Source organism: Lissotriton vulgaris, chromosome 7, assembly GCF_964263255.1.
Source record: "Lissotriton vulgaris chromosome 7, aLisVul1.2, whole genome shotgun sequence".
Classification (NCBI taxonomy): domain Eukaryota; kingdom Metazoa; phylum Chordata; class Amphibia; order Caudata; family Salamandridae; genus Lissotriton; species Lissotriton vulgaris.
Window position 1 is genome coordinate 1,048,319,329 of NC_141695.1, and position 27,895 is coordinate 1,048,347,223.

At 47.8% G+C, this 27,895-nt stretch overlaps 1 protein-coding gene across 3 annotated transcripts in view; it reads left to right on the top strand.

The window, feature by feature from the left end:
- The first annotated feature begins 23,545 nt into the window (after positions 1-23,545).
- Positions 23,546-27,895, top strand: part of JADE2 (jade family PHD finger 2) — a 523,571-nt gene continuing 519,221 nt past the window's right edge. Inside the window, exon 1 of one of the 3 annotated variants that reach the window (XM_086931489.1) lies at positions 23,546-24,026. The gene's annotated coding sequence lies outside the window, so the exon portion shown is untranslated. Of the gene's footprint in view, positions 24,027-24,162; positions 24,225-27,895 lie in introns of those variants that run through there. The other 2 variants (XM_086931491.1, XM_086931490.1) reach the window with 2 other exon arrangements.

The window sequence follows — 27,895 nt, forward strand, 5'->3', positions numbered from 1 at the left end:
AACGCCAACGAAGCCGCCTCCAACCTCACCCTTTGGTTATCCAACACCGCCGACAAATTAGCACCACTGAAAAAACGTCAACACAAACTTGGCATCAAGAAGGCCTCATGGTTCAACGACGACCTCAAGAAGTCCAAGAAACTGTGCCGCTCCCTTGAAAAGGCCTGGAAAAAAGACCCATCCACCAGCAACAAGGACGCCTTCAAAAGCGCCATCCGTACTCACCACCAACTGATCCGAAAAGCCAAGAAAACAGCATTCCAAGATCGACTTGACAACAACGCCCACAACAGCAAGGAACTTTTCAACATCGTCAAGGAATTCTCCAACCCCTCGGCCAACTCCAACGACATCACCCCCTCCCAAACCCTCTGCGATTCCCTAGCCTCATTTTTCCACAACAAGATTGCTGACATCCACAACAGCTTTGACAACCAACCCAGAAGCCAACCCACCCTACCATCAGCTGACCATCTTCCCCCCGTTAACACCCTTAACGCCTGGAACCCAATCTCCACTGAGGACACCATCCGCCTGATGAATTCCATCCACTCTGGATCCCCCACAGACCCATGCCCTCACCACATCTTCAACAAAGCAGACTCCGTCATAGCTCCGCACCTCCGAGACGTCATCAACTGCTCCCTCAACTCCGCTACCTTCCCAGAAGACTGGAAACACGCTGAACTCACCGCCCTTCTGAAAAAACCAACAGCAGACCCCACCGAACTCAAAAACTACCGCCCCATCTCGCTTCTTCCATTCCCGGCCAAAGTCATCGAGAAAGCTGTCAACAACCAGCTCGCCGCCTTCCTCGAAACCAACAAATCACTCGACCCCTCACAATCTGGCTTCCGAGCCAAACACAGCACAGAGACCGCCCTCATCGCAGCAACAGACGACATTCGATCCCTACTGGACAATGGAGACACAGTCGCCCTCATCCTCCTCGACCTCTCTGCAGCCTTCGACACAGTCTGCCACAGCACCCTTCTACAACGCCTCAGAAACATCGGAATCCAAGGAAAGGCACTGGACTGGATCACCTCGTTCCTCACCGGAAGAACCCAGAGAGTCCGCCTCCCACCATTCAAGTCCGAGGCCTCTGAAATCATCTGCGGCGTACCACAAGGATCCTCACTCAGTCCCACCCTCTTCAACGTATACATGAGCCCCCTCGCGACCATCGCCCGCCAACACAACCTCAACATCATCTCTTACGCGGATGACACTCAACTGATCCTATCTCTCACCAAGGACCCCAGCACCGCCAAAACTAACCTACACGAAGGAATGAAAGAAGTCGCCGAATGGATGAAACAAAGCCGTCTGAAACTGAACTCAGACAAAACAGAAGTCCTCATCTTAGGTAAATCCCCCTCTGCATGGGACGACTCTTGGTGGCCGGAAGCCCTCGGAAAAGCACCCATCCCGACAGACCACGCACGGAACCTAGGCGTCATCCTGGATTCTTCACTCTCAATGAACAGACAAGTCAACGCCGTATCCTCTTCCTGCTTCAACATTCTTCGCATGCTCAGAAAAACATTCCGCTGGATCCCCTCCGAAACAAGGAAAACAGTCACCCACGCTCTGGTCACGAGCCGACTGGACTACGGAAACACCCTCTACGCAGGTACTACCGCTAAACTCCAGAAGAAACTTCAACGAATCCAAAACGCCTCAGCCAGGCTCATATTAGACATCCCACGCAACGAGCACATCTCTGGTCACCTTAAAGACCTCCACTGGCTACCCGTCAATAAGAGGATTACTTTCCGTCTGCTTACCCACGCACACAAATCACTCTACGACATCGGACCAGAGTGCCTCAACTCTCAACTGTCCTTTTACAACCCCTCCCGCCAACTTCGCTCTTCCAGCCAAGCCTTCGCCACTGTTCCTCGCATCAACAAGACCACCATGGGAGGCAGATCCTTCTCATACCTGGCTGCCAAAACATGGAACTCACTCCCCGCTTACCTTCGCCTCACCCAGAATCACCTAGCGTTCAGAAAGCAGCTTAAAACGTGGATATTTGACAAATAATCCTCCTCCCCTCCTAAGCGCCTTGAAACCCTCTGGGTATGTAGCGCGCTATATAAATGTTATGACTTGACTTGACTACTGAGTACAAGATACCGACTACCATTATATGGTCAAGGTAAGTATACATAGGAAGTATAGCGTTACTACGTTTAAATTGAAATATATGTGCCCTGACTGTATATATATTGTTAAGGTTTGTGGATGGAGTTAAGCATGATATTTGTTCACTTAACTATATATATTACATATACTTACGAGCGATATAGTAGTTATCAGTATCCTACACTCAATATTTTTGCAGGATGACATTTTGTCAGTAGATATTATAACAAACGGCCTACACGATCAGAAAGTAGTCACTGCCCTCATACATTCATACCTAACTTAATACAAATGGTGGGTGATCTCATAGTACAGGAGACTGCACTGGAGTTTATCTTCTTATTCTTCCCTAACAGATATCAAATAATCATTCTCCTTCCATTCCAGTGTTCACCTTTCCTCACTGATACAAGCATCTCTCCACTTTTGCTTTCTTCCTCTTTAGAACTTACCTCAACCCTCCCCTGGCTATCATCACATCCTTAACCACTCCTGCTGCAGCTAGGGTGACGATACAGTACAATGCCTAAATTTGAAAACCCTTATTATTATATTTGCACTATCACTACAAAATGGCTTTAGTTTTGTTAAAAAACATATTTTATAGGGCAATGTTTAAAGTGGAGCCGCCACTATGCATGTCCAGACATACCTGCCACCAGTGTTGTCAGAAACGAGGAGATCTAAGCTGGGGACCTACACAGTTGCACCCTTTATCTTTATAGTTCGAGCCCTACTCTATAATGCAAGGTTTGCACATTATCACTTTTTACACATTGAACTTGTCATGGTAGGCCTGTAGGGTCTTACGATAGGGGAGGTAGGGGGTTCGTCATTTTCATTCAAATCATACTGTCCAGTAGGCTCGGTTGCGAAGAGCAATTGTAGTCTAGTCTTTATGGAGCTGTCTGGAATGCAAAATGAAGGCCTTCGGGAGGGGAGTGGGGAGACGACAGATAAGCCAGAAAATAGGAAGGTGAACAATGGAATTCACTGATGTATTCAACAACCAAGCAATTGAGCACCTTTGTCGACCCAGGAGCACACAGCATTTCATTCTGTTAGGCGGGCCACATCACAGTCCCATAACCAAGCCAACATTGGTCCAATGATCTGACTCCCTAAGAAGCATCGCTATCAAGCAGTCTATCCAAGGGAGAAGCTTCCTAGTCTACTGATTTATCCAACAAGGAGGAGAGCTCCCAGCTTTTATCCTTGTCCTGCACGCTCCATTTGCTAAGTGTGTCAGGGCAGAGGCCCTTCTGGCAAGGGCTTCAGGACCTGGCTGAGGTGATAGTTCCATCCCCACGTGAGCTGACCAGTCCCACCACCACTAACTCTGGGGCTCCCACTTGCATACAAGCAATCCCGCAGGTGAACAGCCACAGAAGGCACTGCAGGCATTATACCAGACATGTCTGTGAGTCAGGCTGAAGTCTGAGGTGGTGTGCCCCAAGGATCGAGTGGCCTCTGGAGATGTGATGCCAGGAGGGCTCCACAAAGCAGCATTCAACCCCCCTCTAACTTGACTTGACTTGGCATTTCAGACCTACCCCTTGTGTCCTGGCCCCTTGCCTTTAGCGGGCAACCAATGAATGTCATACAACCATCTAAAACTCAACACTTCAAAAATAGAGTTCCTCACTTATGAAAATAGACCACGCAATATGCAACAAACCCAAGAATTTGGTCATGCCTCATCTGATTCCAGAAAGGTGACGCAATGAGGGGTGATTATAATAAAAACTACTACTGGTTGCCAAATTCTCCTTTTTTTCTTTGGCAATCATGCAATGCATATTTGCATAACAAGGCTTATCTTACTCAGGGTTCAAGTCTTTATCAGCTTAATTTTCACTCATCGGGATAAAGTGAATCACCCATACTTTGGTGCATATATCTTAATTTTATGCGAACTTCAACATATACAGAACACCTGCCAGTCTTTTCCTTCATCTCTGAAGCGATGATATCATGGCTCTCTGTCATGCTGAATACTGATAGTGTTGGGATAGGAATGTCTCCTGCATGGTACACTGGCATGTTCCCCTGTCCTGAGTCCCTGGCTGTGTGTGAACCTGGTTGGTAAACAGACAGAATATGGAGTCCTTAATTTCGGCTTGCACTAATATAGAGTGCAGAATATCGGGATACAAAAATATTGACTGTCAGAATATTTTGATATTGATACATGACTACAAATCATAATGTTATAGGGATCTGGTGACAGACAATACGGCCAGGCTGACTAAATAGCATACGGGGGCATGGAGCACCATTTAGGGGTCCGTGGGTGGCAGAGGAGGAAGCTCGATTCCCCAGTATGACGCCCAACGGGTCAATTTTTTCTGATGTTTTGCAGGGCATCCACATGCTAGGAATACTGCAATCTCGGCCCCCTTACATCTATCAAGTTCTGTCTTCCATTTGCCCAGGGTCGGGGGAGATGTCGCGTTCCATAATTGTGCAATGTCCCTCTTGGCGATAGTGAGAGCTAAAAACAATAAATGCTGCTTGTACTGATTACCCCCGATGTCATCAGAGCTGTGCAGGAGGAAGAGGAACGGGTCAAGCGGAAACTCCCATGAAAGCACCTCGCTAAGACAAGACCTAATTCTACACCAAAAGGGTTGCAGCGCCGTACAACTCCAAACTGTATGGAAGAATGTCCCCTCTTCCCGGTAACAACGCAATCATCTGAGGGACTGGATTACACCCATCCACCAAAGTCTGGTCCGTGTGTAATAGGCCCGGTGTAGGTATTTAAACTGTATCAAGCGGTATCTTGTGGAGACAGCCGCACCCCGTGGGCTGGCAATAGCTTCAGCCCAGTCATCGTCCGTCAGGTCTGGGATATCGGCTTGCCTTGCCATATGCGTGTTGTCTAGTGTCGTAACATTCGATATTTTTAACAACTGTATATATCTTTGGATATTTTAGTACTTACCATTATGTAGATAGGATGTCGATATTTTTGACATTGATATTTATGTCCCGATATGTTGGGAACACGATATTTTGACCTTCAATATTTTGTCAGCGATCCTACCTGGTTATCATGATTTTTATTTTGGCCTAGTGGCACACTAATCTAAGTGTAAGGCCTCTCCCTGTCTATGCAAGGTCCTGGCCCTGTCCTGTGTCCTAGAGGGGCACACCAAGCTACTGTTCTTGTCCTGGGTGTAGCACATGAAGTTATGGTGGCAACATACTGTGTTTTAAAGTTGATAGTGTGACATCTTGCGAAAGTAACATCGGATTTGATCAACTTCACACAAATCTGACACCATGGTGTTACCTTCAGTTCAGAAGTGGGACTCTCACGAGGGCTATTTCATTGAGGTTGAGCTTGACAAATGAAGAACTGTTAAGTTGTGTGTTAGTAGTGAGTCTTATTTACATGCCCTAGAAACTACAAACAATGCAGTTTCAAATGTTACACAAATAGATAATTTCTCTGTACCATGTGTTTTATCCACTCAGCGAACACATATGCTTAAAATATACATATGTTTCTTCATGTCAGTTGTAGGCGTGAGGGTCCAAACCTACTTTTTCAAATTTTCCCCACAAGATCCTTTTTAGCATGTCTGGTGGCCACTAATCTCATGGACTACCCATACAAAAGCTACCCCTCAAGATGTGTATACTTCTGCTTGATGAGGGGAGAACCCCCAAGTATTTTTGCGCATTGTACTTCCATCATGAGAGGCTGATTGTTGGTTACTGTGATTTCTAGGATTTGGGAAGCACGTCCATTTAGCTGTACTATAGGGATAATGTACACCAACCCTCAGCCACCTCCCTATAATGTAGTACTTTGTTTCCCACATATTTGATGCAAGGTAAGAATACTGGTTTAGTGCTTCTGTGCTCTTGACTAAAGGTAAGTCAAGGAAAGCTTTATTCGGCTGCTTTTTTGAGACATACATAAAAGCACATAAAAAACACATTTCATGATATTTACAGCTATATAACAATAAGACACAGTTCATTTTGTTCAGGATACTAAAATTACAACTCAGTGATTAAACATTTCCTAATTTGAAACACTTTCTTTAAAAACTTAGCTAGTCTCCATGCTACACGCTATTTTTCCAATTGCTGGAGTAAAAACATGGCTGGACAACACTGCCTAACCCCTGAATCTTTAAAAAAAAGGAATAATCCAAACTTTAATTGGTTCTATATAAAATTTGAAAAACAGGACTAAGTGCATAGTAGTTTGATCAGAAATGTTATCACAGGGACACTGTAACAAACCATGCAACCAATCATTCATTTTCGGTAATGACACTAATCTGTGTACATTTCCCGGTCTGAGCCTAGTTAAAAGGAATCTATCGAATGTTCCAGGTACAAAAGATAGGTAGGGCTCCATCTTTAAAGTTGTATGTAGCAGCTGGTGTCGCCTCACACTAGTTTGAGAGGTTTCCCCTACCATTCTGATAGCTTCCAATAACTGGAGACCCTCTCTTTTTTAAGATCTTTCTAGGGATCTCCAGCATAGAAGTTGGATTTGAAAAAATTCTGGATGGCACAGATCATTCATGAAATCGTGGACAAATCTAATCCAAGGGATCATTAAGGCCCCCTCTAACCTTAGATTGTCTTGCAGGATCTCCCTATTTAACTTAGTCTGATCTTTACACCAAACTCTATGCCATTAGCGTATTGGCTCTAATTTTATAATATCAGCTATATAGTGAATGTAGGAGAGTAGGATCTGCTTACTATGGCTACCCCCAATTTGTGCTGGTTTTTCACTGTTTCTCGACTTTAGTTTGGCTGGGGCCCTGATATTCAGGACCCCAGCCTAGCTGTTTCATCTCTAAAATGATTGCATGTACTTTACGTACACTCCAGATTGGTTACTGGGTTACCCTTGTGAGTCCCAAGTATATGGTACCTTAGGTACTAAGGGCATAGGTACCCCAGAGGCCTACCAGAGGCTGAAGCATGTGTTATGCCACCCCTGGGAAGGCTTCCAAAATGGCACCACAGGTCTGCTACTGCAGCGTGGGTAAGGTGGTGCATGCACCCCTTACTAAGATATAGGTTACCTATATCTACCTTAAATCACCAACACATATAAACCTATAAGTCACTCCTATGGCAGGCCTTATCAATCCTGAAGGCAGAGTGCTTGGTTTTGTGTGAGAGGGTGCCCATGCATGAGCAGGACCCCTCTGCAGCTTTCGAAATCTATTCTCTGAGGCTGTCCTGTGATGCACCCAGACCATATACTCTTAAGTGCATTATAACCTCGTGGTAAATGCTGACTTTGGAATGGCTGCATGGAAACATGTTGTGTTTGGTGTCAAACACTTTGGAATCCTACCCCCCGCCAGTCCTGGTGGCGGTGGTAGAATTCTACCCTTCTGTGGGGAGAAGACATGTACACACTTACCTGACCAATAATAGTTTAAAAGAGCCATAGCATCACAAAATGGATGCTGCAGCCACAGACACGAGTCTGGCCTCCTGCTGCTGGACGAAACTCCGGCAGGGGAGGCCTGGACAATAGGTTTCCTGTCACAGGGAGGTGTAACCACCTCCCACACAGGCTTTAGTGTATTCGGGCTGGGTGGGTGCATTCATAGAATGCTTTCAGACAGTGCTGGGGGCACACTTGGTGTCCCTGTGCATATCACTCTTGACTCGTGATGAACAGGAGGAGGAGCTGCTGCCGAGGAGCTGCTGCTGCTGAGCCGTGCGGAGCTGTGCAGCGCGAGCCCCTCCGTGAGGGCCGAGAGAGTCGGGAAAGCCGAGAAAAAGCTGTGAAAAGCTGAGAAGCCGGGAAGGGCGTAAGGCGACAAACCCCGCGGCTGCGGGTGCGGGTGTACGCGAAAGCCGGCATCGGTCCCCGGCTGCACCCCCTGCCCCCGCCCCGGCGTTGGCGTTGCCCCCAGCACACTCTCCTATCTTATCTACAGAGGATAGACGGCTGAGGGAAACAGGAAACAGGCAATTGGCGACACGGCAGCACTACACGCATGTAAAAGCAAGAAGCACGGCCTTGGCCTCGGTCCCGGTCCCGGTCCGGCCCCGGCTTTGGGGACTGCGCGGAGCGGAGCATAGTGTGCTGAGCGGCGGGCCGGATCACCGAGAGGAGCACCAGAGGACACCGGAGGAAAGGAGGTGCAGAGGAAGAGCGGCACTCCTGGTGTGCAGAGAGCCGAGAGCTGCTGGTGTGCTAGTGTGTGTGGGTGCAGGCAGCTGAGGTGAGTCATTCCACCAGCCCACCCGCCTACCCCGACATCTTTCTCCCTCACTCGCTGCCCCCCCCGCTCCATCTACTTCATTATTTGCCACCGCCCATCACCGGCGCATTAAGCACCAAGATCTTTTTGCAATTATAAAATTGGAAGCGCTGGGAAAACACAAGCGCTTGAGCGCAGCCTAAAGACTAAAAGATTAAAGCTCAAAAGCCAGCCGTAATTTCACCCGGTCCGACATGACCCGACCAGAAGCAACCACTCGACCCCTTGCCTGGGGGGAAAAGAGCGGCAAACACGGGAGGCTCAACAAGAGCAGCAATTGAAGAGTGATGAGCTGCGTGCCCCTTTTTGCGATAAACAGAAGAACAACAACTCCTCTGGTTGGCAGAAACCAGCCACTAGGACCCAAAACAATTGGAAAAAAATAGTTCAAACTCAATCAAGCTCTCCAGCGTGCCACCAGTGCCAGACAGTGCTTGCACTGTCAAGGCTTCTAGGGGCCGCAAGGACGGACTGAACAGTGTTAAGCAGCGGCAGCTGCAGCCATACTTGAGGCAGCCAGGCATGTCTGTTGGACGCTTTGAACTCTAGCTTTTATTTTAATCCCTTTAACTTGTACATTCAGCGTTTCCTTAACATGAGGACTAGAAATTCAAATTTGATCCAACTTCAGGAGAAGCCTCGGCCTCACAAATCAGCAAGTAGACAAAAGGCAAAGCTATTTTATCCACCTGGAAGAGGGAGCTTCAACCTAGGGCCAGGGCCCAAGGATGACGAACAAATGGGAGCTCCCGGAGCCACACCGATATCACCGGAATCATCAGCACCGGCATTAGAAGCTCAATTAGGGATGATCTCCAGCCTACTCAATGCCACGGCCCATAAGCTTAACTCCAGTGCTATAAAAACAACCTCTGGGACAGGTGGAAATAGAGACATAAGAGATTTTTTGTGCCCCAAAGCTCCTACACCAATTGAACCCAGTGGGGCCTCGAACTCCCTATCCACCCCACGCTCGGAAACACTTCCCGGTGCCATTGACACAGCAATGGAGGGCGGGAAGTCTCCAAGCCCCACAACTCCTTGGCGGCCAGTCATTCCACTTTCTCCCAAAATATTCACGCTTCATGGGGGAAGACCTCCCGAACTTCTGATATCAAACACGGATCAAACCAGACTCACTCAAATAAGCTCACTTAGCGTGACCCCTCAACAGCTGGAGGATCCTAATTTGAGTCTTATCACACATGGAATGACCACGGCCAATGAACCCAACAGGACCCAGGAAGCTAACAGAGCCAAAACATCTACACCCTCTGCCATCTCACAAACCCAGCCCGTGAATTTGTCAAAACCCTGCGCCCCGGAACACGACAAAGAGGCGCAGCTTCTAAGATTTGAGAGCAGAGGTGCGGATAAGGACGTGAAGCCTCCATTGATTGCAAACCACCTAACACTGATTAATGAGGCCCTTATCTCAATGGCAAGTTCAGCAATAATGCATGCAGATAAGCTTGACGCTCAAATTAACATCTTACAAGTCGTTGCGGGGCTGATCTCTGGTATAGACTCTAAATTGGACCACCTGAACTCATTAATACACAGAGCTCAGGACAGCACAACCGTAACACCTAAGCCAGAGACATGTGGTTGTAGCCCCATACTGCTCAACTTAGAAAAATTACCGACCATAATGAATACATTAATTGAGGATCTCAAGAATGAAGTTAGCAAGCATCAGAATAACTTACCTGTACAGCAAAACGTTAACGCGCTTCCCAACACAAAAGACACAACAAACTCACAAATTGGCGGCACAGACTGCCCTCAAGAAGAGAAGAACTTGGGCACTGAGCCTTCGGTGATGGTCAATGTGACTGGAACAAAACTCACCATACCCTCAAACTGGTTACCCCAGAAACTCAAAATCTATCCAGAAAAAACAAGAAAAAACTAAGAAAAGTTAACAAGCAGAGAAAAAATAAATCTCACACCAACAGCTCAATCAGGCAATGGTTGCTGCCCGCCAACCAGACGACCACCTATCACACTGACACTCAAAACTTGACCTGCCAGGCAGTCACTACCAAAATGACAGGAAAAATTGCGGCAGTCTCAGAAGCCTTACACATAATTATCTCTGCTAGCACCCTTAGCACAGAGGACCCCCTTGTAGCTCTCCAGCTAGCCCCGGTATTGAATGAACAAAAACAAGCGCTGAACCTACAGGGACAACACATTGGGGAAACAACTCGGGCTCCACTAAGAGATCGCGTAGTCTGCCCCAAAAGCCATCAGCCTTGCGAAAATCTAACAACAATAATGAGTGGAATGACCCAAGCATCTCGAGACACTAAAAAATCAATTAACCGTCTCACAACGTCGGAACAAGCCCCGAGTGCACCCCAAGGCACCCTCGAACCTAACTTTGAACTCACCAGGAATTGGGCTTTGAATCCTAGGCCACTCAGCCCACTCTTTCAGACGACATCACAGCAGACCATAGGCTTATCAAACCAGGGGCAAGTCCGCTTGACCAGCCCGGCACAGACAACCTCCATCTGCGTGCAGGCCAAAGACTTGAAGGATGCACACCCGCTAACAATCCCATCCACACAACTTTCCAGGACCGGAAAATAATGTTGTATCCTGAATACGCCTCACAGGGCAAGTGGGATATTCTTAACCGCAGCAATCTCTTAACACTCTGTGCAAACATCCCTGGTCTGGAAGGAATAAAAACTACGGATATTGAGACAGTCTCTTTCCACACTCCAGACTCTAATGAGATAAATGAGACCACAGAGCTAACCTTTACTAGCTCACTTATGGCAGAGGCCCTGAAGAGAAACCGCACGCTACTGGAAAGCTGGGGCATAAAAATAAAGATTCAGCCTGCACTAAAATATCCTTCAATTTTAAAAACCGACTACCCAACGACTGGCACGCCAGCCCAAGGTCAGACTACTGGGAGGAACTTATGTACAAATGCTCTGCCTGACCGCGCTCCACATGTGGGGTCCATCCTTCAGGGGACTAATGGCGGCACGAGTATAGGCCTAACTAACGAAACCCACATTAAAATAACAACAAACCTGGGACATGGCAAACGCTCCTGCTCAATTAGGGGGCGCGCGAGCAAAGATTGGTCTTGGCTGCCGCAAGCTTTAAATCCCAGCTCCTAACATTTATCCACCCGAAAATAAGGACCGAACCCATCACCAGTCGATAAATGGTGGGATATCCATTTACATCAGGCACTCGCTGAACCTTCAATTCATGGAAATAAAAAAACTTATCAAATATGTTCTTGGCGGGCATTCTGAAAGGCCTCTATTCGATCAACGGGCAACTTTCAATTCTGGTAATCAATATTTACCACAATCCGCATGGGTCGATAGCTAAGGACAACTTGCCCACGCTAACAAACCAGCTAGAAGCCCTGCTATTACAATACCTTTGATGTCAGATTATACAGTGCATCAGCGAAATTAAAGCGATCACGCTGCTTTAACTCTCACACTGAATCTGACTGCAGAAATTCGGCATAGGATACAATGTATTGGGGCCCCAAACGGTGACAAATTGCTAAAGTTACCTAGAAGAATCAAATGGGGGCCGGTATCAATAACCAAGTTCAACAAATGGACAAATACTTGGGCAGGCTGGCCACCGAGCTCCCATAAGAAGGGCGCAATAGAAGTATGGGATAGAACCGCTGGGAACTTAGCATCCTCACACTGAATCTGACTGCAGAAATTCGGCATAGGATACAATGTATTGGGGCCCCAAACGGTGACAAATTGCTAAAGTTACCTAGAAGAATCAAATGGGGGCCGGTATCAATAACCAAGTTCAACAAATGGACAAATACTTGGGCAGGCTGGCCACCGAGCTCCCATAAGAAGGGCGCAATAGAAGTATGGGATAGAACCGCTGGGAACTTAGCATCTCTACTTCGAAGAGACACAGCAAGCATAAATCGCTGGCTTCCACCATCTACACTTGGATTTATTCCGGCAATCAAAGAAAGCGCCAAACATCTGAGCGCAAAACGAAAAGCATTCCGGAAAAATGGCACAGCACCGGACAAAAAACTATTACAAGAAGCAGCAAAAAGCCATTCAAAGAAAGTGTGGGCTGCGAAACGCCAATACTCTGAGGGACAATGGCTGAAAATCTTTGATTTGCTGAGATCTTTCAAATCGCAGGAGTTTTGGAGCTACTTAAACAACCTAACTCGAGGAAAAAACCACCGAGAGAACTCCCTTGACGCATATACTTGGGTCACCCAGGTCAAAGCCTCATACCAAGAGGATCCAAACAGACCTCACTCAAAGAAAGCAGTCGCAGCAATGGAAGAGTTAGATCTCACTGCTCACATAAAGGTCGCTCCTGGAAAATTCTTAGTATCCAAAATTCTAAAAATAATCAGACAAAATGGTGCACTGGGTCCCAACGGCCTCCCGGGCTCCTTGTTTAGGCGAATGTAGAATTTTGGTCTGAAAATCTGACCCACCTATACACGGAATGCTGGCTCCGGGGGGACGTCCCAGACTCCTGGAGAGGGTCGCTTCTGCACCCAATGCACAAGAAAGGGCCTAAATCAGACCCGTCCAATTACCGCATGATTGCCTTTCTGGACATCGAGGGCAAGGCCTATGCGAGTACCATCTTGGCAGATCTAGCAAATTGGACAAGTACAGAAGGACTTTTGCCCCCCTTCCAAACAGGATTTAGACCCGGGTCTTCAAACGTGGGCAATATAACAGCACTTTCTTATTTAGTCCACCAAGCACGGTCGTGCAAAAGTCTCCCCCTATTCGCTTGCTTCATCGACTATTCTGCAGCGTTTGGTGGGGTAGACCACGCAATTCTCTGGAAGAAGCTGGCACTTTGGAACATCAACCCCGCCCTGCTGAAATCAATTCAGTCACTGTATCTACGCACGTGGGTCAGAATCAAACTTTCGAGCGATTCCGCATCGGAGAAGATTGAAACGGACCAAGGTTTAAAGCAGGGGTGCGTTTTAGCACCGCTGCTGTTTAATTTATACAAAGCTGACATGGACCAAGCCTTGATAGGAGCAGCTTTAGCTACACCAAGGATCGGGGGCACTAAAATCCAGTTCATGCAATACGCCGATGATTTGGTACTTCTGGATCATACCAAAATAGGCCGACAAAAGGCATTGACAGCCTTGGCAATATACAACGATAAAAACAGGCTGGTGGCTAACCCATCCAAATCTAAAATTGTAATCTTCGGGCACTTTCCGAAAAAAAAATAGCCAAATGGAGTCCAGGTCACTTGATCCTGGGATGTACGCAGCAATACAACTACCTGGGCGTCTGGTACCATGAATCAGGGCTACCTGGTGCTCATCTAAGGAAAATCCAATGCAAAGGGAAAACAATCACCTATGCCCTCTGCAAACTACAAGCCACCTTACACAGTCCCACCACAATGGCTATCCAAAGAGTACTAATGGCAAAAACTAATGCCAGCCCTTAATTACGCCCAACAAGCGTTCCCTGGAAAAGTAAACAAGGACCTGGAAAAAATCAACTGCAGCGCATATAAGAGACTATTCCATCTACCTGCGTGCACTAGAAATACTCTTGTATGACTAGAATTTTCTCTAAACCAACAAAAGCTGAGAGATGGCTGCCTTGAGTAAATATTACTACCTTACAACAGCGGCACACGAGAAGACATTGAAGGCAGTCTTAAAAAACATCTTCCTGGAACCTGGGAACCCTTGGTCAGCGACTCTCACTACGGCAAAGGATCTCCTTAACTTAGCCACGGAGAACTGGGGCTGGGTTAGTGAATTATTCTGCTATCTAAAACGCAATCAAAAAACAAGTCAGCATTTGCTCTTGTGCATTGGATTTGGAGTCACTGGCAAAAAGAGGCCTCCACGAGGCCCAAAGTCTGCCGCATACAGTGTACAACTCTAAATTCCATCTCACGCAGGCAGTGGGCTGCCCTGCCCTACATAAGATCTTAGCCTACAGATTACACCCCCTGACCCTTAAGAATTATACACCACCGAACGGGCAGGTTCAGCGACCAAGGAATGCAGGCTTTGTAAATATAAACGGGAGTCCCTGGCTTACCTCCTATTTTGCTGTCCGGCCCTGCGCACAGCTCGCTGCCTTTACCTTAGGCCTATCATCTTACAGCTGGGGACGCGCACCGCAAAGTAGGCGGTTCATCAATTATACACACTGAACTCAATAAAACTGATGGCCACATTTGGCAAATTCATTCAACAGACTCGCACTAAGCTGATGGCCATTTCGAGCTAAAACGACTAGAGACTTGGCCGAGGTATGCTGGCCTGCAAGACTTTGGACATTACTCCTCTCAGCTCACAAGTACTCAGATTTTAATTACATAGACTTGCCTTAAAGAAGATGACTCTTCTGTTTTTTAACTTTTGTAATTTTGTACCTTGGTTTTAATGTAATGGTTTTGAGTAACCAAACAATAAAATATTCATTCATTCATTCATTCTGTGCATATCCCAGTTCAAACCGGTTGCAGGGGCACTCAGCCCCTGCTCTGGCGCGAAACTGGACAAAGGGAAAGAGGTGTAACCACCGCTCTCCCCAGACCTTCCCCCAGGTGGGTCCCCAGTGTATGTCCAACCCCCTAACTTAGTACAAGTATGGGACCCCAGTCCTTAGGACTTCAGATCACACCTGGATGAAACTCTGCAACATATATCCGGGATCTTCGACATTCTACACGACTAGAAGATGGAAGAATCTCCCTTGGGGTCAAGGAGTGACTTCCCTGTTCAAACAGGCACCAAGAAGCATCTTGCCGGTCTGCATTTCCGAGACTCCCGCCGGACCCCGAAATATTTGCGACTCAGGACACAGACTTCCAGACTTCCCAGAGGCCGAGACGAGATCCCAGCAAAGTTGAGACCCGCAGCCCTCTCGAGTGACGAGGGACCGGAACTCCTGGGCACCGTGCACATTTGCAAGTGCATCAACTTCCTAAGCTTTCCTGAAGTTATGCATTGGGCTACTTGCAGTCCAAGCCCCAAGCATTATTTGCACCAAAGATTGTGGGCCTACACTTCACGAGTGTTCCGTGAGGCTGCTTCTAGGATTTCTGCTCGAGACCCCTTCGCGATCCCTTGTCTGTTGACTGGTGGGTCCCCATGAAGGTAACTCTTCTTTCCTTTGGGCTTCCCTGGTTGCTCCAGACGTGCCCTGACTCCCTACCAAGAGGTGAGTCCCTCAGACCTTGCTGGTCTGCACCAAAGCCAATCTTTGCTTTCTGCATGGGTTGCTGTTGCCAAAGCTTGTTGGGTCCAATCCGGAAACCGACACCGCAGCACTCGACATCCTTCGTGGGACAGCTCGAATTCAGCTCCTGGTTGTCCGATGCCTCCTGGTCCTCATGACTGAAGAGTCAAGCTTCACCTTCTTTACCTGAAATCACCCGACATTGGTGGGCATCTGCTCATCGCCTTCCTGGTCACTGGCAAGTGACACAGACTGTGTCTCCTCTGCTTTCAGGTTGTTCACATCTTTGATCCACCCTTGGATCCACCTGGACACTTTCGACTTGGTCGCTGCAGCACTTGCTGCAGATCGCCATTGAAATCAATGACAATACCCAACACGAAAAGACACCTATGCACCCGGGTTCCCTCAGTGAGGTAACTCGAGTACTCCGGTGCTCCGTGGGTGTTGACTCTAGAACCTCCTAGTTCTAAAGGGGTTTGCTCCAAGTCTTCTTCTAAGTGTCCTTAATCTTTAAAATTCCAACGGTGACTTTCCCCATAGAAGTCAATGTTGATTCGCAGCTGTGTTTAGACACTGCACGAGTCCCCTGTGGGTACCCTGTGTCACTACCTTGGGTGGTTCCTGGTTGCCCCAGCGGTTCTAAAGGTTCTAAGCCTTGTCTCTATGTCAGTCGTGGTTCTTATACCACTTTCTTAATATATGGTTTGGTACGCCCCTAGGGCTCAACGTATATTGTGCTAATTTACTGTGTGCTAAATACGTTTATTGAATGTACTTTTGCCTCTAGCCTCATAAACAGACTAGAAGGATGTGTTTAAAATAAATACATATATTTTATATATATACCTGGTGTGGTTCTCGTTTCATTTGGTCATTCGTGAGATTATAGAATGGTATAACAAGCTGCTTTACATTCCTTCAAGACTCTCCACAGCTACCACTGGGATAACTGTCTATACAGGTTATCTTTAAGCCTACCATCAATAAGGGTTGTTTGGAATGGCGCAAGGTGCCCACTAGAATAGTGGACAGCATATGCCAGGGTAGCTTCTCACAGTGAAGACCCAACTCTTCGTGGCAGACAAACAAGGAAGTGCTCGGGGGTACAGAAAGAATATACCTTAGAAAGGTGTTTTCAACTGTTTGCAGTGGGATAGCATTTGCAAAAACGCCACACCCTTGCTCCATAAATTGCTGTTGTAATACATTTTACTTTGTATATTTGCTGGAGTAACTAGAGCTGATGTTGATCTAGAAAATGACAGTTTTTTAGCAGATATGTAGGGAACCCATAAATCATGCTGATTGAATAATATACCCAGGTACGAAAAATTTATAGTTGAAAGTAACTTCTTCCCCTCTACAAACATTTCTCGTGTCCTCTGAGTCCTTTGCCTGCATCTCATGACATAAGTCTTAGAGATGTTGGTGTTAAGACCTAATTCCTTCATAAAATTACTGAATCTATCCAAGACTCTCTGGAGGCCGTTTTGAGTGCGTGCCATTAGAACAGCGTCATCGGCATAGAGAAGTGCAGGTATAGACCAGTCGCCTGCTTGTTGCGACTTGTGCTATGTCCTGTTGGAGCTCCGATCTTGTATCTGTTATCACCGCCAGGATCTTGTCCAGTTGGTGTTGGAGGTGCGGGTTCCGCGACTTCTCAGGGTCTAGCTGGTCCCCTTTGTCCGGCGCCTCCATGTCCGAGGTAGCCTGCGCATTGCCCTTGGCTCCTTTAAGTTTCCCCATGGTGTCCGTGGCGTCCAACGTCGGCCAGGGCACACGCCCAGTCGGGGAATGTCGACCAAGCCGCAGCAAGTCCCACCTCAGCTCGTGGGTCAACGCGGTCCAGCGAGACTCCTCTGCGACCCCCTTTCAGTCAGCTCCTGGTGTGGCGGCGGGGAGAAATCCAACTGCTAGGCCCCTTCGCCCGTGTTCCGTGGACGCCGAGCTAGGATTGCGCCCCCACGAGCTTCTTCGCTCGTAGCTGTGGCCACCGTCCACTGCTACTTGTCGCCAGGCCTGTAGAGGATCCGCCGGTGTAGGCTGGATCAGTCAGCAATGGCGCCCGCTGCGAACATCACGTGGTCTGGGCCCACTTGGATCGTCTCTTTGTCGAATTGCGGCGTCAGGGGCCCAAGCGTGGGACAGCCTCAACCCCCTCACGGGTCGGACTCCGACGAGAAGGAAGACGGGGAGGGGGGAAAAGGGCCACCACCAGTATGTGGTGTGCCGCCGGAGGCGGCGACCTTCTCGATCCACCTCCACTGCTGTCCCCAACAGCAGGCCTCCTCCGTCACCCCTGTCAGTCCACGTAGGCCCTAAAGGTTAGGCCGACCGCCCTCACCGCCGCATACGGCTTCTAGCCCTCTGCTCCAGGCCCGGTATTCTCACAGCGTGGTCAGGATGGGCTCGCGGACCAGCTCGCCCGAGTCCCGGAGCGGCGAAGGCCAATGGCGCCAGGGGTCCGATGGGGTTCTGGTCGGCTTCCTCCTCTCTCCTCTACTCCGCGCCCCTCAGCGTTCCAGGGGTCCGATCGGGCAGGGTCCTCGACGGGCTCTGCTCGAAGAGTTCACGAGCGCCGTCGGCCGCTCAGGCAGCTGGTGCGTTTATCGCCTCATCGCAAGGGGGAAAGGGGAGGAAGACTTAGCCGTTTTCTCCGGCCTTCCAAGGCCGTAGGCCGTCTCAGAAGCCCTAGGACGGGACAGGCGCCATTTTGAGCTCAGCGCCGTCCGGTCCGTCGGTGCTCAGTCGGCCCCCGTTCTCCTCGATCGTGCCTCGCCGCAGCATCCCGATGTCGCCTCCCGGCTCAGCGTCCCTCCGCACTCAGCAATCCGTGGGTTGGGGAGCCCCTAGTGCTCTGGAAACAGGATTGATGGCGGCTCGATCGCGGAGCCGAACGTTCAGGCGACCTCCACCATTGGCGCTTAGCCACGCCCCCATCAGCCACCATGATATGTGCATCAAAAGGTTAATCACAGGCTCCAACCCCTACTCTTTATGATTCCCTTATCAGCCCCATCTCCTTCCTGACGAGTCAGTGTGATCTCGCACTGACTCAAAAAGCAACCTTTTGAAGTGTAATGGGTGAGTCTTTCTCCCTTACCTCCGGTGTGTCCCATCCAGTACAATGGAATGCAGCAATACACTAATCTGTCTTGGAGGGATTACGCTACTCCTCCTGTCTTCGCCAGGCAGGCCTGGACTTCCCACAATGGAACTCAGGGTCCTCAATGTAGTGCATCATTGCAGGTGCATTTGCGCTCACTGAACATTCACAGCGCGCATACTGTCCAGCACTGTTTGCCTCTGTGTATTGTGCCACCACAGATACACATACATTCAGCACACACATTCCATCTGCACGCAGTGTTTAGTACTGAAGCCTTCCTGTATTGTACCAGGATGTGGTGTTGGCAAACACACACACTGCCACGTTGTGCTGTACAACACTTCATGTATTATACTTCTTGCAAGCACACATACACCCAGCACAAGCTTTTAATTGTGCATGCACTGCACAGCGCTACATCTCTCAAGTAATGTATTCCTTGCAGGCATACCTACACTCAATACATGCACTAACCCTTTTTGTACTACACAGTACTGCTCTGCGCCTGTACTGTAGTCTCCCCAGGCAAACACACACTCAGAGCAGTCACTACTCCTGTGATGCACAGCACTCTACATCTAACTGATGTAGGCCATGGGTGAGTTAAGCACACAGCAGCAGAACTTTAAAAATGTTAGTGAGCCTGTAGAGCTTACTCCGGTGACAATGTAAAAAGGACCTGTTCACTCAGACTGATCAGTACACAGTACGCTGCCACCACCATGCTTGTGCTGCTTAACTCTAGGTGAAGGTAGTAGCCTTCCACCACCATGAGGATAGGCTTTGGGGTTGCTCCAGTTCTAAGAAGACTGCAACCTGTGAGATAGGCCCATATCATGGTGCACACACATGCTCTGTTTTAGGCTATGACAACAAAAATCAACTTTAGGGATCCAGACAACAGTACAGATAAGTACTCAGGGCAGTGGTACATGTCCTTTACCATGCAGAGAACTTTTCTGCCCCAAAACATGGCCTACTCAGTGTACCCTAACTGTAGCACTGTAAATAGCAGCAATTCGACATGTCAAAATAAACCCTCTTGAGGTCAAAACCTCTTTGAGATATTAATATGTCACCCCTATGTAGGCCTTGTTGCCCACAAAATAGGGGACATGGTATTTAAACGTTGGACATAGAAATGTAATAACATGTCCATACACTAATTAGCACCCAAAAGCTATTTTTCACTGTAGCAAGGCTAGTTGTCCTATGTAGAAAACCAGACTACAGATTACAAATCCTAATACTGTATCTTTGAAATGTGATGGGCTAGAAAAATAATGAAACAACTATTGTTAATAGTTATTACAAATCCAATTCAATGGTGGTCTAGTTTTTAATAAATATTTTTTAAGTAACTTTTAGAAAGTTACCTTTTCCCTGCTTAGATATCATGGTGGTTACATTTGCTCTTCCACTTCTGCCAGCCAGTAATTAGCATTTAAATAAGTGTTAAAAGGTTTGAAGTGCCCCCCAGGAGAAAACAATAGGCTGACCTAAATGGCCAGAGATTATTCCTCTGACCCTGGCAGAATATGCTGAGTGGGGGTGTGAGCATACTTATGACATTACACTACTTGAATGTCAAATCCTGCTTGACTGGTCTGCTGGGTGTACATATAACACTTTGGGGCACACTTAAAGGAAGGGAAACAGCTTGCCAAAACAATTATTGTGTATTAATGTTTGGTTGCTGGAAAAAATACACTTTTGTTCTGCCAGACTTCTGTCTCAGAGTTTATTGTCAGTAAAGTAGGTGTGCCAAACTGGCTTTTAGAGTTATTTGTGGACCATATGGTTACCAAAGTACACCCCCTTACACACCCCAACACCCAAGTTTAGTGTGGCTGAAGACATTTGCCTTCTTGAAAATGCCCAACATGGGCATGGTTGACCCTGGAAACTTTTATGTCATTGGTTAGGGCATGCCCAGGAATCATTCCCTCCCACCAACTAGTGCTAGGCATAAAAGTGGCACCTCCTGGTATCCACTTCAAAACACTGCTGGGCCTGCGAAAGATCAGAAGAGGTGTGAACCTGCTGTCTGCGACCTGAGAAGAGCTCTGCTCTCTCCTGTACCCAGGACAATGAAGGGGGTTCCAAGGGTCATAAGGATAACCTCCTGTTAAAAGCTACAGGGATGCTACAAGGGGACTTTTCCTACAACTATTCAATTAGCTGGCCAGTGGCAACTAGATCTGGACTAAAGCCGGGTGTTTGGCCTCTGTCTGACAGTTTATCAATCTCTAAAGTGCCTCCTCTCAGGTCCCGGGGGGGCTTTAGCAGGTGTACTCATGTCGTGGATTGGGACTTAAAGGACTAAGTTATAAGGTAAAATCTTTGACCAGGACAAACCTGGTTGATGTATCTGCATAGGTCCTCCGCATAGCCAAGTGCTCTTGCCAGTGTTGACTGGTTTCTGTTTACTTTGTGTAGAAAATGTTTTAAAAATGTTTTAAAAGTTACTACTCCTTTGTCCCTTTGATGATATAAAGAAGAATAGGCAAGGGAGGCAACAGATACTCAGAAGAGGGCCGTCTGGAGAGAGGTATTAACATATTTTTAATACATTGTATTATTTACCCATAGCACTACTCCTGTGATTGTGGAAGGCAGTATGCTGAATGAACATATGCTAAGGTATTTAGTGCACTATGTTACATTATATGTTAATTGAAGTATATTCTGTGCCAACCATACTGGCTAGTGAAGTGGGGCTTTGACAGTATGTGGGAATTTTGAAAGGACACCCAACTGCTGGAGGCGAGCTGCATGACACCATTAAATCTTTTTCTGTGCACATACTGGTGTGTTACTGCTACAGTAATATATGCTTTTGGCATCTTTCATTTTATAAACAAATGCAGACAAGCTTTGGCAAAGTTAATAGATCTGGCTTTAATCTACAAATGCGTGGAAACAGCATTGGTGCTCCCTTAAAACCGGGCCTCATGCTTGCCAAACTGGAGCCTACCTGGTTGAGCTTTCCAGAACTACTGGGGGTACAGGTATTTTGTTCACTGTAGTCGGTGGGTCTTGGGATTCCGGTCCTGGCTACTTATTTTGACCCCAGGAACCAAATTACAAAGTACCAGGAGACGTAGTACCTTAGGGAACTGAAAGATTGTATGCAGTCAGTAGAACTAGGATAAAGGTAACTGTATTTGACGTTGAAATCAGTTTATTGTACTTTTTGTTTTTGCGCAAAACAACTCAAATGCAGGTAAAAATGTAGGTGACGGATACATGTACAGTACTTATTTGGCCATCAGAATCAACCACATGAGATTAAACTACCATGCCCCAGGACTCTTTCATAGACTCCAAGATTAAACACTTTTGGGCACCCAAGATGGCGATGGTGCTATCCATGGTGCTGAACTCTCTCACACGATAAAATTTGCCAATTATATTGTAAGAAAGGCGTGCCCTCAAAATAAACTATGGGGTCAGGGGTATTCTAAAAACATTATTTTTAATACCTCTTGAAAAAAGTTAGGGGCATGCATTTCATACGTTCACCGTTTTTTCTCACTTTGATAACCCACCTAAAAACATAAGACAGCTTTGAAAAAGCATCTGGTCACTGGGGTGTCTAAAATTATCATTTGTTATCGAAATGTATTGAGAGCAACCATTCTTAATAATAACAAAATAAACTGTTGGGTTGCATTACAACCAGCGCTTCAAAGCACACCGCGCCATAACACTGAAATGTGATGACTGCTTCGACAAAATCCAAGTTTGATTAACGCTTGGATTCGTGTTGGTGTAATGCCCTTTTCATAAGTTCATCCTGAATCCTATGCTGTAAAGTATAATGCTCCGAAGTAGAGTGGACCGCAGGAGGTTGGTTGTGAAGCGGGAAATTGTGGGTGTGACCAAGACAGAACTGTTGATATTAGAATTACGAGGAAAACACGACGGCTTGGCAGGCTTCCTTCATAAAAGCAACCTCGTCCACTCCACATGGAAAATGCCAAAGGTCACAGGAGCAGGCTGTGGTACTACCGTCCATACTTTCAGTTTCACTGCTTGTGCTTCCTGAGCTCCATTATTTGTGTCAGGCTCAATGTCAGACCGATGTACGTTGCTGCTAGAGTGCCACACGTATGGCTGCTGCTTGCTGATTTTCCTTTAGGGGGCGGGAATGAGCGGATAATGTCCAAAGTAACCTGTTAAAGAGAACGACAGCGCGTGATGGGAAAGGCAAGAGTAACCACCACGCCCACAGTACACGCACGTAACGCTGGCAGCCGTTTTATTACATGCGAGAAGGTGATTTGAAATCGATAACGCATTTAATCTGGAAACAAGTAACCCTGCTTGCGCTCGAGATGCTGGGCACCACATTGTTTCTGACACGAGACCACATGTCCCTTTGCAAGTGGCAAAGTAATTGCTGAATCCCCGCTTATGTATGGAATTATACAAATGCACACGCTCGTAGTACAGCAAGTTCGTATTTCTTAAAGGATATAATAATCTAAATGTCTTCAGACTCAAAAACGTGCATTGGGAGCCCTTCTATGTAATTTAAAGCCCGATAAAATGCCTCCGCCTTTCTTAAACATAAGTTTTCTAGCCCGCTCGAAAGACCTCTCACTTCTCTCCAGCGCCTAGCAAAACGCTTTTGCCTCCCTCCTCTACGGCGAACTCGCCATCAAAATTCATACGCGGATGGGTGTAACGCAGTTTCATTATTTAAAGCAGCCTGTCTTTCCCTTTTGACGCAGAAAGAAATGCGAAAATTGTAAGTACGTCATTAATATGGCGCCAAAAGATTTTTCAAGTCGGAGCGTTGGTGGTGGTGTGGAGGCTGCAGCAGGGACTGCTGCCGCTGTGTGTATGTCGCTTGAACTAAAAGGAAACGAAAAGTGAGGGAGGGGGGAAAAGAGGAGGGGACGGAAAGTGGGCTTTTCTAACGTGCGTTGCGAAACCAACCTGATCCGACTTGCAGCAGTTTGCAACCTGAACCCTCCGAACTGCGTGTGTGTGTTTATATCAGGGACAGATGCGAGAAGGTGGGAGAGGAGGAGACTCGCACTGAGATAAGCAGCCCGTGCCCTCACCTGGGTCCTCGAAAATAAAGGACGCCCAAGAGGATTAAGGTCGATATTGAATTTTGGGATTTTTTTGGGAAGGGCTTTTGATCCTCCAAACAGAGACTTTCCCGGTTGGTTGGATTTGACAGCAGCGGCCATCTCCTTTGGAAACGTTTCATTTCTGTGGTACAAACATGGAGTTAGTTTGTATCCGTTCCTAGAAGAGGTATCAACGTCTTATTTTTTAATGGGATTTACTGTGTGCTTGTACCGGATTGATCTTGTCTTTTCGTGTTTTTCAATGAACCCGCTCCCCCGCCCGCCCTTTTTTATTTTTTTTGCATTTCCGTTGCATCGTCTCCCTGGCATTTTGATTGAACTCTGGGACATCGTCGCTCCTCGAGCCTTTAGAGCAGGCGGCACGGTAAGGCAAAATTAACCGCGCCGCGAGCTCGGGGGTCTCTTTGGCTTGTTCCCACAGGGTGTTGGTGAGTGGGGAGAGTGCAGCGTGCAGGCTGAGGGATGGCGTATGTTGGATGGGGCAGCTGCAGCGGGATGGGACAGGGGAGGTAAACAACTTTTTCAAGGTTTGCTGGGGGGACGTCATTAATGACTGCGGCATTTAGGCTAGTGGTCTCCCGTTCATGCACTTTGAAAGTATGCAGGGTGCCATGGGGGACTCTGTGTTTGGGAGGGGGGCGGGGCAGTGGATCACGCCCCCTCCTCAAAAGAGAAAACCATGCCGAGCAGCATAACGCTGGAGAGGGGCGTGCCTGTGCAAGATGACAGAGAGCGCATTTCGATTTATCCTAGCTTTTTGAGAACATCTTTGGACACTTTTGGGACTCTATTGGTTGGAAAGGTAGTGGATGAAGAATTCGCCGCGATATGAGAAAGTAATGACGTATATATAATAGTCACCACCTTGTTACCTCCTTCCTGTAAAAAAATATTATTCCTGCCTGCATGCGCCATGCTTGGGTCTTAAATGTGGACTTCTCAGCAAGTGCTGCTGAGTGGTTAATGCCGGTATACCTCCGCATCTAGCCCTAAACGTTACTTTTGTTCAAGTAAAGCACTACACCGTAGGCCGGGGAACCACCCCTCTCGATAGAATTATGTTACGTGAATCGGGCGTGACGTATACATTCGCGTTAAGGGAGCACTGCTACAGCTGCGCCGGTAATACAGTTGGTGATCCAGGGGACGCGGACGGGTGCTGCGTAGGATGGACAGTGGAAATGTACAACACCAGCAGGCACTGGCTGCACGCTTCGATGGGGACTGTAGGGGGAGTGGCTGTTTACCTTCTCAAAACTCTCACGGCTTCCCAGAGGACTCCTCTAGGGGCGTCTTACTAGTACTGCATCACTCCTTGTCTTTTCCCGCCCCCTCTCCCTTTCCATGGCGTGACAGGCATTCTCACACGGAAACTGCAAGCTATCTGCGATGTTCACCTCCTTACACAAGACACCCATCTCCTTAGCGCTCACACGTCAACAAACCGCCCCTCCTCTAACCACAGCGCCTCACATATTCCTAAAAATGCCTGCCCCCAAGCCACAGCATAGCCCGCCTCCTCTGCTATTCCACCCACACTACGAGCTCCACCCTCCGCAAATGCATCACAAGCCATTGCCCACCCACCTCCCCGAATATAACTGGCGCTGACAGCCCATCTCTCGCACATCATGCCCGCCTCCTTCTGCACAGTGCGCATACTTCAACAACGCATCTCCCTCAAGCCACAACCTCTCTTCGCACCTACCGAGCCCTCCCACTTACATTCTACGCCACTGTCTTTTCCAGCCTCTTTACCCTCTAACCGTGCCTCCTATAATGCGAGACCCGCGGCACTCTACTCGCCCACCTCGCATGCACTCGTCGGCCTTGCACGCTGCGCAGCTGCCACTAGCCTGCTCGTTATAAACACACCCCCGACCCTCCTCCTCTTCCCCAGCTCTTTACATACGCATTTACCATCCATCATCCCAGGCCCTGCTGCTAATTCACACTTGTCCTCTTTGACATCGAGGCTTTGCTGACGCAGAACATGATGCAGCATCTGCGGGAGATCCAGGGAAGAGTGTGTTGGACTAGAAAATCAATACACGACTTACGGTTAATGATTTGAAAAGCTCTTGTTTGTGTAACGGAAGGGCAGTGGCCATTGGCACTATTTTAATTTATATATTTACTCTTTTATAGTCCTCTCCCAACGTTGACTCCGCCCCCTCCCCTTGACATCAGATCTTCACATACTTGGATGTAATGTATAATTTTGCTCGGGGGTTAAACTCACGCCCCAGGAATAACAATACTTTGCACACGGCGTCTATAACCAATTACCTCGTACATTCCTGTATACTCCCCTTGCTTCCAGCTACACTCCAGCTTCAGCGGTCTGTTGGGTCCCATTCATAAAGTACATTGCCCACTACAACGTAATCTTTTTACATAGGTAACACGCAACCTACATTTACCATTTAGATTAGTGCAGCTGGACCTTGGTGTAACATCGATTGACCAGTCTCCGAGTCCATTAAGCTATCAGTATCGATCTGCTTTCTTGCTTTGTGATATGAAGGTGGCTTCCCGCCACACACTGGGTACACAGCCACACCCACTAGAATGCTGCCTTCCCTCATCACACTGTATCAGTCCGCTCCAGTGTGTTTCTACACCTAGCATGTCACCTCGGTGTGAGACAGGCTTCCTCTTGATTCCTACTGTAAAATAATAGACATGGTAAGGCTTAAGTCATCATTGGTTGAACTTTTGCAAGCAATGTTTGCCCTGAATCTAGCATGCGTTGCAGGACGTTTGGCATAAATGAACATTAAATGCAGCATGCAGGCGACAGCAGAATGGCTCCGGCTGAACTCGCTACAGTTCAACGGAACAAAGACGGAGGTCTTACACTGTTCCGCGGATCGGGTTCCTCGCGATCTTCCAGTGGACTTCTGGCCTCCGTCCTTTTCAGAGACAGTGTCTGCGGCACAATCAGCGCGCAATCTGGGCGTCACTTTTGGGCCTAACCTGCAGCTGGATCTACATGTGAATAAGATCTCTTCAACATGTATGATGCTGATCCGCATGCTGCGTAAGGTCCTTCCTCTCCTCCCTGCGCAAGCCAGACCAGAAGTAGTGCGTTGTACCATCCTAAGTCGACTTGACTATTGTAACGCACTACTTCTGGAGGCCCCGGTAACACTTCTGGGCAAGTTGCAAAGGGTGCAAAATATTGCTGCTAAACTCGCCCTTTCTCGCCCCTACCACAGCTCTTCTACGGCAGCACTGCGAGAACTTCATTGGTTGCCAGTTCATCTACGGGTGCGCTACAAAGCAGCGTGTATTGTGTTTAGGGCTGTTCATGACCTGGGCCCCATTCCTTTGCGGCGAATGTTTGCCTGGTATTGTCCAGCTAGAGCTTTACGCTCCTCGTCATCCAGGCTACTGGTAGTCCCGCGATTCCAGAGAGTGAGGATGGGGGGCCGCTCCTTCAGAGTAGCGGCATCCAAACTCTGGAACTCTCTGCCTATATCCTTGAGAAGCCTTGGAGATCTCTTATCTTTCAGAAAGGCTTTAAAAACTCATCTTTTTCCCAGGATAGGCTGAGCTACTGTTTTCACTGAGTACGGGTCAAAGCGCCAGGATGCCCTTTGTGGTGACAGGTTGCGCTATACAAGTATGCCACAATACAATACAATAAATGTGTCGAGTCTTGTGGGCATAAATGAAGCTCGGACTCAGACTTATATTCACCTTCTTTATTAAGCGTCTGTTCATTCCCTGTCCCTACTCTAATCTGACCAGTTCCTTCCCCTGCTCCTCCCTAGTCCCTGTCCGGTTCCTCCCACAGCTCCGCCCCCCAACTACTCGACCGTTAATGGGCACCATTACATCTCCCCTCTTCTTAGACAAAACGAAAGTCAATTATGATGGCAGTGGTTCGCCATTTCAATGACAACATGAACATTTTTACAGTTCTTCAATTAGCCGCACAGGTTTTGGAATGGTTCGTCGCGGTCTCAGATGTACTTCTGAGTTTCCAGTGTCCAGCTCAGCAGGATACGTGGCAAAGTGCTGCTGGAT